Below are 16,240 nucleotides of genomic sequence, written 5' to 3'. Positions count from 1 at the left end.
TTTTATCATTTTGAAATTCGAATACTATTACTCATTATAAGTCATTTCGTGCTTGTGCCATCTCTAAAGTTATTTTTGGTTTTTTTAACAAGTATGCCAAATTGGGTGGATTTATCTGTCCAACTTGCAAACATATACATGACATATTAATATTTCTGAAGATTGCTTGAATATTAGCCCAATTACTGCAAATTTTAGCTTAATTCCCTCTGAATACAATTTTTGATCAGTTAGCTTCAATGTCCCTAGTTGAATGCACTCCAAACTTTTGTGCTGGTCTAAGGCCATGTTGTTTGGTACAATCTCCTTATTCTATTGATTTATATTGGTTTTGATACAAATTTGTAGAAGACTTCAAATCAAATTTTGTTGGTTCCAATGGTCTGTTGTTGAGCCTGTTCCTTGTTGAACTTGCACCAAAGTTGTAATTACAGCTTTAGGATTGACTGTCATCTTCATCCAATATATTAATGACTGCAAGCAGCTCATGTTATATTCTAATTTTTATGTGTCTGCGATATAGAGGACTTTCCAGTTTTCCTTTAGAATAATCATATAGCGGAACTGATTGGAAAAACCATGAACTTGCCTAATTTCTTGTTGATGACAATGACTCGTAGCTACAAAAACTGACAAATCAACCTTTACTTATTGATCAGATGTTACCTTGAGTAAATATTTTACCATCTTACAAAGAGATTTAGATATGTTGTGATGTAGAAATCCTAGAAATGAAACTCTAGATCGATTACAAATCAAGGAAAAAAGGGGCTTGTAAATACCTATGGAGGAATGTTTACCAAGTTTGTATAGAAGCAGCCATTGTTGAACACAAAATTAATTGCCTAACTTCAAAGAACCTATGGAATCTAGCTCTTGTATCTAAAACAATCATTGAAATAGACTTAACCTTGAAAGCTTTATATAACACAGTGCCCTGATTACTGGAGATGGGGGTAACGCAGACAAAATTGTTCGAGTGTTTACGTCCGACTCCCATTTCTAAAAAAATCAAATCAGTGGATCATTGCCTTTGGATGAGATGGGAAGAGTCTGATAATAAACGTTGCCATGTACCAAAGATAAATAATGCTAAGAAGTTGAAGGAAGTTCAACATTCTATGCAAGGCACCATTTATGGCCAAGGTCTGTGGGGTTGTTTCTGCTCCTATGATCGACACCATTAAACTTGAAACTAATTGTGCAGATCTATTCAATAGATGGAGTTTGTACATCTGCAAAGATAGTAAAATTCCAAACTGATTACAGGATCAAAATGTATAGTTGATGGAAACCAGTGATCTGATAGATGTACTAATTCTAAACATTAGATATAGATGTCCACTTTTCATGAGAAAGTAGAACAACTGTATGTAGGCAACAGATTGGCCATGAGGGTTCTAACTTCTAACATTGGTCTATCTATCATCACCAGTGGTTCCCCTAACATTCTATGTTGAAATCTTGATCTACACGGGCAACTTTCATCAAGATCCTTCTTGATGACCGCAAATGTGCTTCTAACTGTAACATCTATAGCTAGGGGTTGTCTAATGGAGCATGCAAAAATGTTTATAGGATTGACAATATTTAAAATAGCGGCCACCATCATCTCCAGCATGGTAGTGAGAGACAAATAACTCTACACATTTTTCCTCATTGCCTAGATTCACTACAGGTGGTGAGTAAATCTCCATGGTCATTTGGAGCACCGACTTATACCAAAGTTTAAAACCTTAACCACATTCAACCAATGATGAGAGAAAAGCCCCAGGTTTTATTCATAGAGGTTAAAATTGCCAAAACAAAGTTAACATCCATACCTATAACATCAAAGCCAGCAATCAAATACTTCCTGATTTTATTTTGAGATGACTATATGCAAAATATCAGATCATAACCATTTCTTACCTTTGTACGATTCTGAGGGCCCTTGTCCTCATTAAAAAGTGGTAATGGTTCTGTAGCTTCCTTTTCCAACAAGGTGAGAACATCATCTGACAGAACAAAAGTATCTTTCTCCACCCAAACAACTTGGAATGATGTATTGTCCACCTCTACACTGTTTCACTTTTCCTTCTTGTTTCTGCTTTGGTAATTGAGGGCTTTGCAACCACTATAGAGAGAATCCATAACTAATGTTGAAGTAACTTCCTTCTCGTTGAAAAAGTGCTTCACAATCTCTTTTAGGATCACATCAATTTTCTCTCTTGACAAGCGTTGCTGCACATTTTCCTCCATTGCTGACCAAAAAGCACGAAAACTGCCAAAATCTCCATACATGCATCTCTTAAAAGACAATAACATCTCCAACTAATCTGAACCATGGAACAAATAGAGACGCACGTGGTAAAAATAAAAGCCTATAATTTAGTCATTGCTTTATAGAAATCTACAAGTTTGGATAGGTTTCCTTATTCACCTACTTAAATTCCAACAGTACATGAACCCCATAATACACCAATATCAGTGAGTGCCAAGGATTAATAAAAACAATGCTCAACAAAATTCAGTACCTAGGCCATCTACCATTATCCTCTACTAACTTCCCAAGCTTTTCACATTTTTCGTCCACAAATCTTCTACAAATACCTTCAAAATTAGTTAAATAAACATGAACTAACTCCCTCATGTACTAGAAATCAAGACATCGAAATGGGCGAGGGGAGTTTTCCCTGCATCATGCAAGCATATAGGCTAGTCAACATTGAGAAGAAATAAAAAGCATAAAATCATATAAACATATCTGACATCAAATAGAGAGAATAAATCTATGTTGATGTCAAGTAACTCCTTGAGTAACCATATCGTTAAAGACAGGGAAACAAGACATCAAAACAGGTCCAAATGGCTATGCATATACAACATGCAGAGCATAACATCTTGCTACATTGCCAATTTGATCATATACAAACAATATTAACCCATATAACAGGGGATCACAGATCTTGACTCTAAGCTCTTCCTCTTTTCCTTACGAATGTGAACTTTTTGTACATTAATGAATATAATACCCCACTTTTAACATGACTGTGAAACAGTTTCTGGATATATGATGGTTAGAATGACTGTGGTTGATAAGTTAATTGTGTGAGCAAGACCACTAATTATGAAGACCAAAACCATTTCATTCAGTCTTCATGAGAACAATTTTGCAGGTTGAGTTTTCCACCCATGACATTTTCCTCTTTTTCTGAATTAGATAGACCTCATCCGCATGATGGATGGACAAGGGTGATGCCAGTAGACCCTTGGGCCAGAAATCCTTTAGGGTTTTCCCACCTTATGTGATACACCAGGTAAGCTAAATGCTAAAGTGTTCAAATTTATAAGGGAAATTTTGCAAGGTGGAGACCAGTCGTCCGAACCCTTCTTTATGGTCTACATCAACCAGTGTTTCAACGTATGATTAGTAGGCCATCTATAGAAGACTGCAAGTTTCAGTGGAAGATCCGTGAGGAGCTGCATCTCTCAAGAACAAGCCCATAGAGTAACCAGGATGGAAGGTCTTAAATTTTCCTATGTCAGCCAGTGTTTCAACATATTGATATGATTAGTATATCATGTATGGAAGACAGCAAGTTTCAGTGGCATATCTATGGGGAGTTGCTTCTCTCAAGCACAACCCCATAGAGTAACTAGGATTGAGGGACTTAAACCCTACCTGACATTGGGTGTCATTTAAACCCTACCCTGCAGAAATACATGTCTTGAGCTACAAAAAAAATTAATCAAATTTAGTGGGCTTCCGATGCCAGTAGAAGACCCAAGGTTCACACCTTCCGGCAGGAGGATCAACCCCTTGAATAAAGAAAATATTTCCAGCATTCATACATTGTCAAATGATTTCATGGTCCACTTTGAGCTCTAGTATGGGCCTGTATTGGTTTTTTGGCCCACTTATGAGAGATTTTGAATGATTAGTTAATTAGTCAATGATTTTTTGTGGCCTCTGTCTAGTAAGATATGCATACACCGATTTAATAAGTCTTAACGAACTCATATATCTTAGTTGAGAGGAGAAAGCAAATTAACTCCATATAGAGGGAACAGTAAAATGCTGAAGAAGATTCAATGGGGAGTGCGATGGACGTCCCATTAGCTAAGTGTTGTTGTGGTTAAAGTACCCTGCTTCAATAGCAGGGGTTCTCCTTGATGTAAAGTGCCAAGTAGATTTCACAACATTTGGAACAGGGAAACCATCGGGATTGTGGCCTAGAAGTTGTTAGAACTTAGTATTCAATATGAGATGGAATTTGAAATGCATAATGCAAAATGCTTTTAAACTTTATGCAGAATGTTGTTCTATTCTACCCTATGTTCTACCAAGTTTACGGGACAGGGGAGCGCACGAGTGGGGATCTACACAAGGGGGATGAGTGGGAGCACCCCCAAATTTTAGGAAAATCCAGGGGAGTGATGGGACATCTGGGTCCCTTCTATAAGGGTCCCCATCTCTAAAATTATAAAATATAAAAATAATAATGATAAAATTCCAACAATATCAATTCATCCCATGCAAATTGATCATTCTGCAATCCAGTGGAAATGCTATAATCCTGCCAATCCTGAAAAATCTTAAGTCCGCTGAAAAATCTGAATGGCAGTCCATTGGCACTCTCTATGATTGGTCATCTGTTTTACTCCAATTACAAATATCATTCCCAGTTGTAAAGCAATTAGTGCTTCGAGTAGAATATATCCTAGAAATGATGAAACATTTTAAACAATTTATTTTCTTGTTCGATACAGTTCATATGAGTCTCATGACAAAATAGGTGCTTCTTTGAATAGAACTTACTCTTCTTTGAAAAGGTACAATTCCCCAAGTAAATTTATTTCATGATAATTACAAATGGAACCTGGATATGCTTCTTAAGCAATTATTTCCTTATCTGTGAATTGTTGACTTTGATTCGGAATTTTCATTTATTTTTATTAAATTGAGGGGGTTAAATGAAGTAACTTTTGGATCTCTTGGAAACACGTAGGAGCTTACTTTGTGTTATTGAGAGATATATGCTCTTGACTCAGAAAATAGTGAATGCTGGATTTGGATGGCTTTTCTTGATCTTGTTGACTGTGTTTAGTTCACAGGGAACTTGAAAAGGAATTTGTTGTGGATGGTACTGCTGCAAAGTCACTTTATGGTGCAAGTGAGTCTATGTACAAGCCAGACATGGTTTGTATTTTTCAAGAATACTTATTCTTGTGACCTGTCAAACTGATTTTTGGTTTGGATTATGAGGCTACAAATTTGTATAATTTTTGTTGTCATTGCAAAACAACATAATTGAAAAGCAAATAATTGGAAGTTACAATGGTCTAAAAACATTGTAAGCAGTGAATGGTAAACATAAACCAAGGCATACCTTGAAAAACATGAGCCTGTTGGGTCTTGTCACATTCAAGAAGAAGATATAAAGTATCTGTATCATTACTCTTCCACCCTTCTGATGTTGCACAAAGCTCTGTATCTGTACCCAAACTGTTTGGATTGACACTGAATGATACATGCTCAATTTTGGAATTAATTTCACTTTCTTTTTTGGAGTCACATAGCTCACTTTGTTTTTTGCTTGTATACTCATTTGACATTTCAAGAATATCTGAAGCTTGTACAAAATCCCCCATTCTGATTGTAACAAAATATTCATCGTCGAGTCTGCACTCTTTTTCTTGTTCAGGTGGTCCTGACAATGCTTCTATTACTGCACTAACCATGTCCTTCTCAGAAAAATCACACCTATAATTCTCAGACAATTCAGGGTCTTTGGGGAAGCTATACCTATGATCCTAAATTTCCAACCTTGGCGTGTGTTTTAACATCTAGTTTGATTCTTGAGTTACTCTTTCCAATCCAACTTCAACAATCAGTTCCTCATCCTTTTGACCACCCAATGAGATATCTTGCAGAGGTAAACCAACATCTTTCCCTGAATATGTCTCGAAATCTCCACCTTGATGTCCAATTGTTCTACCTTTAGTTTCAGTAAAATAATTATCTAATGTCTTGGATTTCGGACTGCATCTCTCCCCAAGAAAATCAGCAAATGAGTGAACATTATCATCAATAGTACCTTCACTAAGAACTTGAGCTTGATACATGTTGCTATATTCTGCCGGAGTCAAGGCAGAAAACATTTCTGAGTTCACTTTACTGGTTGACGTCTCTGTGTCCACTCTTTTAATGTTTGTTTGGATTAAAAACTAGCTTCTGAATTGGAAGAGTTTGCATTATTAGTCACTGAACATAGAGTATTTTCATCATGTCTTATATCATTCTTCAAATTGATAGGCTAATGAATTAGGGATGGCATAATTTCTAGGTTTTCCTATCCATGCATTCTATACCCCTTTAAGGAAAAAACTAAGATAATTTTCACTTGCATCAATTTGACTGAGGCTATCATTCACCCATGATTTGATTTGACTCCTGAACTTGAAAGGGTTTTTTTGAATCCATTCTTCTCTGCCCCCTAATTTTTGTCTTTTAGCTGCAGTTTGGAATAGAGTTGATTGTAAGGGGGTACACTCAAGAATGCATTCGATTACCTAGTCAGATACTTCTTTACCAAAACTCAAAAACTAACACTCAGTGATGTTTGCGATTCAGGGGAGATTCTTCTCATCGTATTTCTATATGGTAGAGAGAATTACAACAAATTTCTTCATCAAGAGTTTGGGTTGACCAGATATGTTAATGCAGAAAGCCTTAGCGCAAGGGAGTCAACGAAACCAATGGAAACACTAGCAAGAATTTCCAACAGTTCATTGTCCTCCTTTGGATCTTGAGTGTCAGAAGAAACATCATCTGTACAAGAAGATAAAATGAATACCCTATCCCTTGCTGGAAGATTCTTTGCAATGTTCACGAACAAAAATACAGAAACTACCAACAAAATTACAGAAACTACTGAAACTACCAACCAGATTGAAAGGGCTGAGTCATAATCGTTAGAAAATTACCAGGATTGTGAAGATAATTAAGAGGAAGAACAGTCACATGGGTTTTTTTACGAAGGCTTTGATAGCATAGGTTCAGGCAAACAGGAAATTCCTATCCCTCTGCCAGGAGGAATTCTTTCAGACAAAACCTATGCTACTAGTCTTATAAATATAAATTCCATCCTATTTGGGCCCAATAGTGATTTCAAGCATGATTTAGCACAACTAGAGGGGAAAATTGACCTTGTTGAAGGACCTTGGAGAAAAGCAACGGGGGAAACCATGAAAAGAGTGGTCACATAAACCAAAGCGACAACTAAACTAGTGAAGGTCGTCAAAGCTACATAAGAACACACTTATCTCATAGTAGATAGGAAGGTAATTTGTAGTATTAGCAAGTATAAGTACGCCATATGTTCCATATGGAAGTTCATTTAGGTGTGAATTTATTTTCTACATCACACTAGGGCCAGAAGTACCAACCGAAAAGGAATCCTCCCATCTTTCTGTTTCTGGGAGAATGAAACTTTATTCAAATTACAATGATGAAAAACATGATTGAATGTGGGGCAAGTCAAGGACTGAAGGACAGTTACCAACAATTTTCCAAGTTGCTTTCTCAGTGTGCTACACCACTGGATATTTCATCCTTGGCCTCTGAGCAAGAACAACAAAGGTTAGATTTGAAAATGGATTCCTAGTTGGAATGGAAGATTATTGTTACTTATATTGGGGTTTTTACCTTGGTATCTACATTATTTTCTTTGGCATATCTCCTTTTTCACTTCTTCTTGGCCAATCCCAGTGTGATGCAGGTCTTGGAATTTGGTGGGCTAGATTTACCTGATTATTTGGGAGAATTTATTACATGTGGGTTACCTTTTATCCAAGTGGATCATATTTTCAAGATGATTTCACATTTCATGTATGCACGGTTCCAATAGGGTAAGACAATATGTCATTCGTGCTCTGAGCCATTTCAATTCCTAGAGCTCTTATTTAGATAAAAGTAAGATTGGCAATTGTTAAAAAACATTTTGGTTTCTCAAACTTATTCATGGCTTGATTACAGCTGGTGATCATGGAATTAAAGCACAGGGAGATGGATGGCTACTAACAGTCACCCTAATTGAAGGAAGGAATTTCTCTGCTGCAGATGCTACTGGTTATTCAAATACATATGTGGTATTTACTTGTAATGGGAAACCTCGAACAAGTTCAATCAAACTGCAGACATTGGATCCTCAATAGCATGGTAAAATGTCATAAAACTATCCAAATATTTTGTGCTTGAGATTCTATGCTTCTCCATGCCTATGTTCATGATTTCCATTCTGACTTTCATTCTCCAAATAATTCTGCAGAAATATTCGAATATGATGCGACAAAAGAGCCTCCTTCGGTGATGGATGTAGAAGTCTTTGACTTTGAAGGGCCTTTTTCTGAGGCTACATCTCTAGGGTCTGCTCAGATCAATTTTCTGAAATTTACTTCGCAGGAACTGGTTGATTTGTGGATGCCACTTCAGGGAAGACTAGCACAAGCTTGCCAATCGAAGTTTCACCTTAGGATATTTCTGACAAATACAAAGGGTCCTAATGTGGTTACTTAGTACATAACAAAGATGGAAAAGGAAGATGGAAAAAAGGTATTCATCTTTCGATATTAAATCTCAAGTAGATACTTGTATTTTCTTTGGCATACATATAGTTCAATGGATTGCTCTATTTGTTTGGACATCATGAGAATGAGAAAGAATTCTATGCAGATTACTCGGCGCTCACCTTAGACAAATTCAACATTCCATAAGCTATTTTCACTTCCAAGTGAGGAGTTTCTGATTAATGATTTTTCTAGCTACTTGAAACATAAAGTTCCTCTTCAGGTATCTATGCCTCACTTAGCTACATTTGCATGAGTTTTTGCAAATAATAGACTAGAACATGGGTCTCAAGTGAATTTATGTTTTGTAGGGTCGCTTATTCTCATCTACAAGGATGCTATATTTCTATCCAAATCTCTTTGGACATAAAACCAAATTTTCCTTCATGTGGGAAAATATAGAGGAAATAGTGGAGTTGCCTCCTTCCTTAGCATCAATGGGTAGTCCATCTTTGGTCATCTTCCTTCACAGAAGCATATGCCTTGATGTTAGCCATGGTGCAAAGGACACAGATGACAAAGGAAGACTCAAGGTCCATTTTTCAGTCCTTTGTTTCCTACAATGTTGCATGCAGGTACACATTGAGTTCTTTACTCATCGTAGCAACCATACATTGTCCTCTGTCACTTGTGAAAATGGCAGAAGTAATATTGGATCAACAAAAGAGGATTGATTTGCATGAATTCCAATAAAGAAAATTAAAAATCAAGAGTGGATGTGCATGAATTTGAGACAAGCTAGTTTGGTATTTTGAACAAAGCATGAAATATCTTTCTTGTCTAATTCCTAAGAAACTACAAGTTCTATGTCAAATAGGACAATCATGGCACTATGGAGGAATAGGGCACTGAGTTTTGAGCAGAAAATGCAAATAGTAGAGGACGAAGAACTGACAGATTCAGGGGATCTCCAAAATGAAGATTCTGGATATTTTTTGGGTGTTGAGGAAGCGAGCATGACCAAGTTCCATTCACAAACATTACCATTCAGCGTAAGTATCTCAATTCATGAGGCATAACCCCTGTTCTGCATTCCTGTGAAGTTATCAATCTAATATTTAGGTTGTTTTAGACAAAGTTCAAACTGTTGTGTTGATGGTTTGTTTTGGTAAGATCGTGCTACATCATTGATATAATAAACAATGAAATTCAACAACTTGTGGAAAGAGGCTCTTACTAATTCAATATTACTTGTTGCTCAGAAAGACATCAATACTAATATTGTTTTTGCAATTCCTAATGACAGGTTGAGTCACTCATGGAGTTATATGATGGGGGTCGCTTAGACAAAGAGATAATGGAGAAATCTGGTTGTCTGAACTACAAAACCACAACATGGGAAATTTACAAACAAAAATTATACCAAAGACAGATTTGGTACAAGTTCAATAGAAATGTTTCCAGGTTTGGTGTAGAGATCACAAGTATCAAGAAAAAGTCAAAGCTTGATAATGGAAATGGTTGGGTTATTGAGGAAGTTCTTACCCTTCATGGTGTGCCTTTTGGAGACCATTTTCAGGTGCTTCCTCATCTCTTTGATTGCACCCATTCCAAGATCCTTCAAGACAATAATCATTACCAGGTAAATAATTGGATTTGAAAGCCTCTGCCTGCAAGTCTTGCCAATTATCATTTTCTTTTCTACTAGAGCACTTGAATGAATCAAGGGACCTGGAAGACAATTCAACCTTACAATCGGGAAAAACTTTGCCTGAGATATCACATAAATTCTTAGTGCCCATAGTATGAGAGGACGTAGCCTCTTCATCACCAGTAGGATGGCTACCTCGAGAGTCATTGTTGAATTTTAATTTACATTCCTTTTGGTGAAGATCTCCAGGGATATCTCTCTTTGCAAAGGTGTCACTAGCTGAAGTGTGATCACAGTCAGTCAATGCCATTTTCTGTCTTTGAGGATCCAAAATAGTAGTCCTTCCTTCTAAGGCATCAGATACATGGTAACCATGCTCAGTATGTATCAGTTGGACCAATCCAAAAGTCGTCTATTTCAATTGTTTAAAATAAATAAGAAGTCATCGGGCTTTGAGTAAAGCATGCTTCAGCTTGTTAATTAGGACCTTACCCAAAGTCCTCAAGTATTTTCCAAGCAACAAGGCTCAAGATGCTAGAGCCTATATCACGAGTTTGCAATTTTGGTTAGTTGGATCCCTAGAGAATATTGAAAACTTCTTTAGTATGATTGTTGGGTTGTATGTGCCTTCTCTCAATAAAAGACAATTGGAGTTTGCTAATCTAGCCATCTATTTGGACATAGGAATATGGCACCCTTTGGCTCCTTGCATGTATGATGATGTTAAAGAGTATTTGAATTGGTATGACACTAGAAAGGATGCAAATGAGAAACTCAAAAACCTAAATGCATCGGTCTTTGGTATCACCTTGCAATGAAGCCACCTTGTTATTGGTGACGATAATCACTATGTCACTGTTGTGATGGAATTGGAAGTTAGAGGTGCAAAGGTTATGCCAATATTTTTAGGTGGATTAGATTTTTCCACCCCTATGGAGCATTTCTTGTATGATCCAATAACAAAGAAATCTCTTGTAGATGTTTTGGTTTCCTTGATTGTGTTTACACTTGTGGGTGGACCTGCTAGACATGATCATCCTCGTGCTATAAAAGCTTTGTCCAAGCTTGATGTTTCCTACATTGTGGCCTTACCACTAGTGTTCCAGACTACAGAGGAATGGATTATCAACACTTTGGGATTGTATCCAATTCAAGTTGCATGGCAGGTTGCTCTTCCTGAGCTTGATGGTGGTTTGGAGCCGATTGTTTTCTCAGGCTGTGATGCAAGAATGGGTAGGTTTCATTGTTTTTCTGAACATTGTTTCAACAAGTTCATCAATTAGATAATTTTTTAACAATATAATCTGTCTAAAATTGTTAACCTTGTTGTGAAACTCAAATTATCATTACATCGATGTCAGAATACCAAAATAGGGGTCATGGTACCATACACATATGTAGGATCAAAGTTTCTCTTGAGCCATTGCAGGGTTCTTTTGAAGTGGCCGTAAAAAATTGTTTCTAACTTCTTTATATTGATGTGTAGGAAAGTCCCATGCACTTCATAAGTGTTTTGAACAACTTTGTATCAAGTGGGCTCAGCGAAAGCAAATAACGAAGGTGATCATGTCAAAATTCCATTTCAATTTGTTTTGCATGTTAGAACCTAATTGAGATAATTGAAGTTATGTATAACGACAGTCTTCACTGATGCAATATATTATTACTTGCATGTTTACATGAGGACAAGAAAATAACTGTATATGTATTTAGCTTCCCACCTAACAAAGCCAATGTTTGCACTGGAGCCTACCTCAATGTATTCTCTTTTATTTTCAGTGTATTACATGAACTAAAGACAGATGGATATAACGTAGAAGGTTTGCCATATACTTCTGAAGCACTGATTGAAGACACAATTCATGGCAAAGAATTTAAGTTCAACAACCCAAATCTTAATATTGCTTACAAAATGAATGTGAGAGAGTACCACCAACTCACACCTTATGCTAAGGCTTTGGAAAAAAACCGGGGCAAACCCCCATGGAGCCTTAATTATGATGGGGAGATTAAAGACACAATTCATGGCAAAGAAGTTAAGTTCAAAAACCCAAATCTTAATATTTATTACAAAATGAATGTGAGAGAGTACCAACAACTCACACCTTATGCTAAGGCTTTGGAAGAAAACTAGGGAAAACCTCTAGGGAACTTTAATTATGATGGGGAGTGTTAGCACTCCTTAGTTTCCCATGGCTGAGAAAGGAAACCAAAGAGGTAACCATAGACCAACTTTGGACTTGGTAGCTAGCCCTGCCAAATCAGAGAGGGCTCTCTCTAAAATAAACCTCACAGCGAATGGAAGTGACTAGAGAATACTAGGATTTTAGGCTAGTTATCAGCTTAGTAGGGTTTTGATTTAGGTTTTGTTGGATATGAAGCAATGTGTTTAGTAACTAGGCCAAATAGATCAAAAGATTAGCTGTAGTCATTTAAATGAGGTAAGATAGATGTAATCAATGACACAAATGGATTTGTCGTAGTAGTATGGTGATGAGGAAATCAGATAGAAGGAATTAAGTAAGCATACATGCATGAATTCACTTGTTTGGAAGATAAAAACACTTAAATGATAATCTCAAACAAAATAGAGCATTTTTGGCACTGAATTATGTTTAAAACTTAAGAGATTAACATGAGCATAAATATGGATAGCTGCTAGAAACATCTAACAATCAAATTCATAAGAATAACTAAATAAAACAATGTCACTGACCACAGCACATGAATCCCAGAAAAATAGCTACAACAATATATTAATTCTGCCAAAAAATCAAGTACATCAGTTCCAAAATGTCAAAGCTTCAAGTATCCAACATTTTTCACTCTAAAATTCATGAAAAATATACAATTACCTCATCCCTGGACTAAGGGAGTCGATCTCAACCATCTTCATAAAGATAGAAACAATTGCATTAAATTTGGCACTCCCTGCTAGTAATAGGGACCAAATTTCTAAAAATAGGGGTCAAATATTAACTCGTATCTCTCGAATAATGACATATGTTACAAAAATGAAGGAGGTCTTTGTATATTAGCTAGATTTTGAGAGAAGCCTCTCTCCGTTTTTGTAGATTCATCTCCATATCCTCAGAATATGTGCTGCAAAATCATGTCTAAAACATGAAATCATTAAATGTTTAAATTTGTAAAACTAGGCTATAAATATCCAGTCAAATATTCCAATACATGACCCTTGTGAAGAAAATGAAAGAGTTTTTGGATATTTGGCTCGTGCGTGACAAAAAACTCATTGGGTTTCTCAAAATTCCTTTCCATCTGTTAGAAAAACGCGTCAAAAAACAATGACTAAAACAGTAAAACAAATTTTAAATTTGATTTTTTGAACATAAGCCTCAAATTTCTTTGCATATCTCCCAAATCATAACACCTGTGCATAAAATGAAGGAAGTTTTTGTTCTTTGGTCTTTGATTGACAAAAATCTCTTTCACATTTGTAAAATTCATTTCCATTACTTCAAAAACTGATTTTGAAGTAAAACTATCTCTGTGTGCAACAAATGACCTTAAAAGACCCATGAGTTTTTCTGATGAACCATGACCTTAGGCTTGTGATGAGAGTAACATATGCATTATACATTTAGAAATTGACTCAAGGCACTTTGCCAACAAAGAGAGATGTCAAATTTAATTTGAAAATATTATAATTTGACCTAAGACTATAACCAATAGTGAAAAGAGTAATTTTGATCACTGTGATTATAAGACTCTAACAGGGAGAACTTGATTGTATATGGAAAACAATTTGGAAATGTTTTCATTGGAGTGCAACCAACTTTAAGATATGAAGCCAATCCAATGAGGCTTATTTCGCAAAATCAACAAGTCCACACCATGGATTTGTTGCTTATTACTCATTTTTGGATAAAATATTTAAGGTTGATGATGTCTTGCATTTTGAAACTCATGGATCCTTGGAATTTATGTTTGGAAAGCAAGTGGGTATGAGTGATGTATGCTACTCAGACAACCTTTTTACCTTTATGGATTTGAAGAGGGTTCTTTGCCATTTTTTCTTGTGCACAATATTCAGAAGATAAAAGGACTTTGGTGCTAGGGTCTTTTCACTTGCAGCTACAGTCATGAGTGATCTTACTGACAAAGATCCAACTTGTTATTTTGTTCTAGATGATGTTGGTCTGCTTAATTCTTTTTTAGTTGCCATCATGTTTGGTGTCCTCCCTTTTGCAAATGCAATAGCTTGTATACCACAATGTTTGGATGCTTTGTGCCTCAATAAACTTGGTTTTCAAGTTATTAATGATCGTGGTTCTCTAAGATGTTTTGTGAAATTTTTTACATAAAAAACCTACTTATTGGCTTTGGTAGGTGACACTCCTGGGTCCTTATCATCTGCCTTGGATGAGCTTATGTGACATTCTGCTTCTTTGAGGGGTCTTGGGGTGGATGTATTGATTGAAATCTTAAATACTATTGCAAAATTGGATCTGGTGATGAAGTGTCTTCCCTGCTGCAAGAATATGCCAGCTCTTCTATGCATGTTCCCATGGAAACTGATTTAGAACAGAAAATAGTTAGTTTAGTGGATGGAGATGAATCATCGAGGGAAACATCTAAGCTGGGGGGTTGATACTTCTGCTGAAAATTTGTTTTGGTTAGAAAATCGTTTTCTCTTGGTTTTATGTGGCCTTCAATTTATGATATGTAACATGTTGAGAAATGGGAAAGAATAATGTGTGACATTTATCTTGCGGAAATTGATGTTGAATGAAAGGATATAGAGTTTAACCAAGCTACAGTCTTCTTTGGTAAAGACAAAGGAACATCTTAAAAAGTTGCTTAAAAATACACCATATACAGAGTTTGAACATAAGTAATATATGGCTTTTTCTTTTTTAGATATGTTCTTCTTTCTACCCAATATATCACAAGAATACAAATATTGATATTGTAGAAATTGTTTTAGGACCTCATTGATGTCGGATTTTCTGATGTCCTACTTGATTGATATCTTCTCATGGTATGAAGACTTTAAATATGAATTAATATGTTCTTAAAACAGATCAACGTTTATAGATATAAAAGATAAAAACAAATGTCAATGCCTTCGTTTGAATGTTACTTGACTGTGGTGTGGGTAGGTTACAAGAAATGTGATTGGAAAAAGGATGGGGAGACAATGCAGAGCATGTCTTGGATATGATTATTTCACTTCATGCTTATTTTGAGCAAGAAAATGCTTTAGAAATGCCAGACAAAACATCGATGGACGGGTAAAACAAATTTTTTATAATTGCAATGCCAATTCCATGATATCCTCTCTTTATTGTTCGATTATATTTTGAACATTTTTTTGATTTTGTTGTCTTTCAACTATGAAATTGAAAATACTTGGTATCATGTCAATTTAAACAAAAACCAAAGCTTATGAATTCTATTAGAAAAGTTTACTTTCATGTTGTCATTTGAGCACATGTTGTTTATGCACTTGACCAAGTTCATGTGTTATAAAATTAAATGTTGTTGTGAATAAAACGAAAACGATTAGACATCAAACCTCAGATTATTTGTTTTCACAAGTTATCTACAACTTTAGCGTTTTAACATGTAACTTAGTTGGCATGATTGTGCCTAAGTTTTCTTTAAAAGTTGAATATTAAGTTACTAAAGTGTTATTTTATATGGTGAAGTTTTATTTTCTTTGTTTATATAGGTCATATGGCCATGTAGTGTGGTCAGTATCGCCCAATTAAAGAAAACTTCTTCAAGTTTCTTTCTTTTATGGGGAAAAATGGCTTTAATATTGCAGATGTTGAAGTATATGTCGTATAAATTATTTATAATCTACTTTAGTTTATATTCTAGTATTCATCATCTTTCAGGTCTTACACTTTGCATTATATCTTCTTTTGTTTTCAAAAAAGGAACTTAGTATTGAATGTAAGAAGCAAGAATTGAAGAAAGAGGAAAACAATAATATTGGAGTGACAAATGGAAAAAGAGAGAGAAAAGAATTGGTCTTATAGTGATACCCTTAGATCCAATATCCCACATAAG

General features: G+C 35.7%; 2 pseudogenes; both read left to right on the top strand.

The window, feature by feature from the left end:
• The first annotated feature begins 6,106 nt into the window (after positions 1-6,106).
• On the top strand, positions 6,107-10,210 carry LOC149176929 (C2 and GRAM domain-containing protein At1g03370-like; annotated as a pseudogene).
• A 355-nt stretch (positions 10,211-10,565) lies between these two features.
• Positions 10,566-14,262, top strand: LOC149176928 (magnesium-chelatase subunit ChlH, chloroplastic-like; annotated as a pseudogene).
• The last annotated feature ends 1,978 nt before the right edge of the window (positions 14,263-16,240 follow it).

This window comes from Pinus tabuliformis, chromosome 4_1, assembly GCF_031772625.1.
Source record: "Pinus tabuliformis cultivar Carrire ecotype Pingquan chromosome 4_1, CPIR1, whole genome shotgun sequence".
NCBI lineage: Eukaryota > Viridiplantae > Streptophyta > Pinopsida > Pinales > Pinaceae > Pinus > Pinus tabuliformis.
This window is presented reverse-complemented; position numbering and strand designations above follow the sequence as displayed.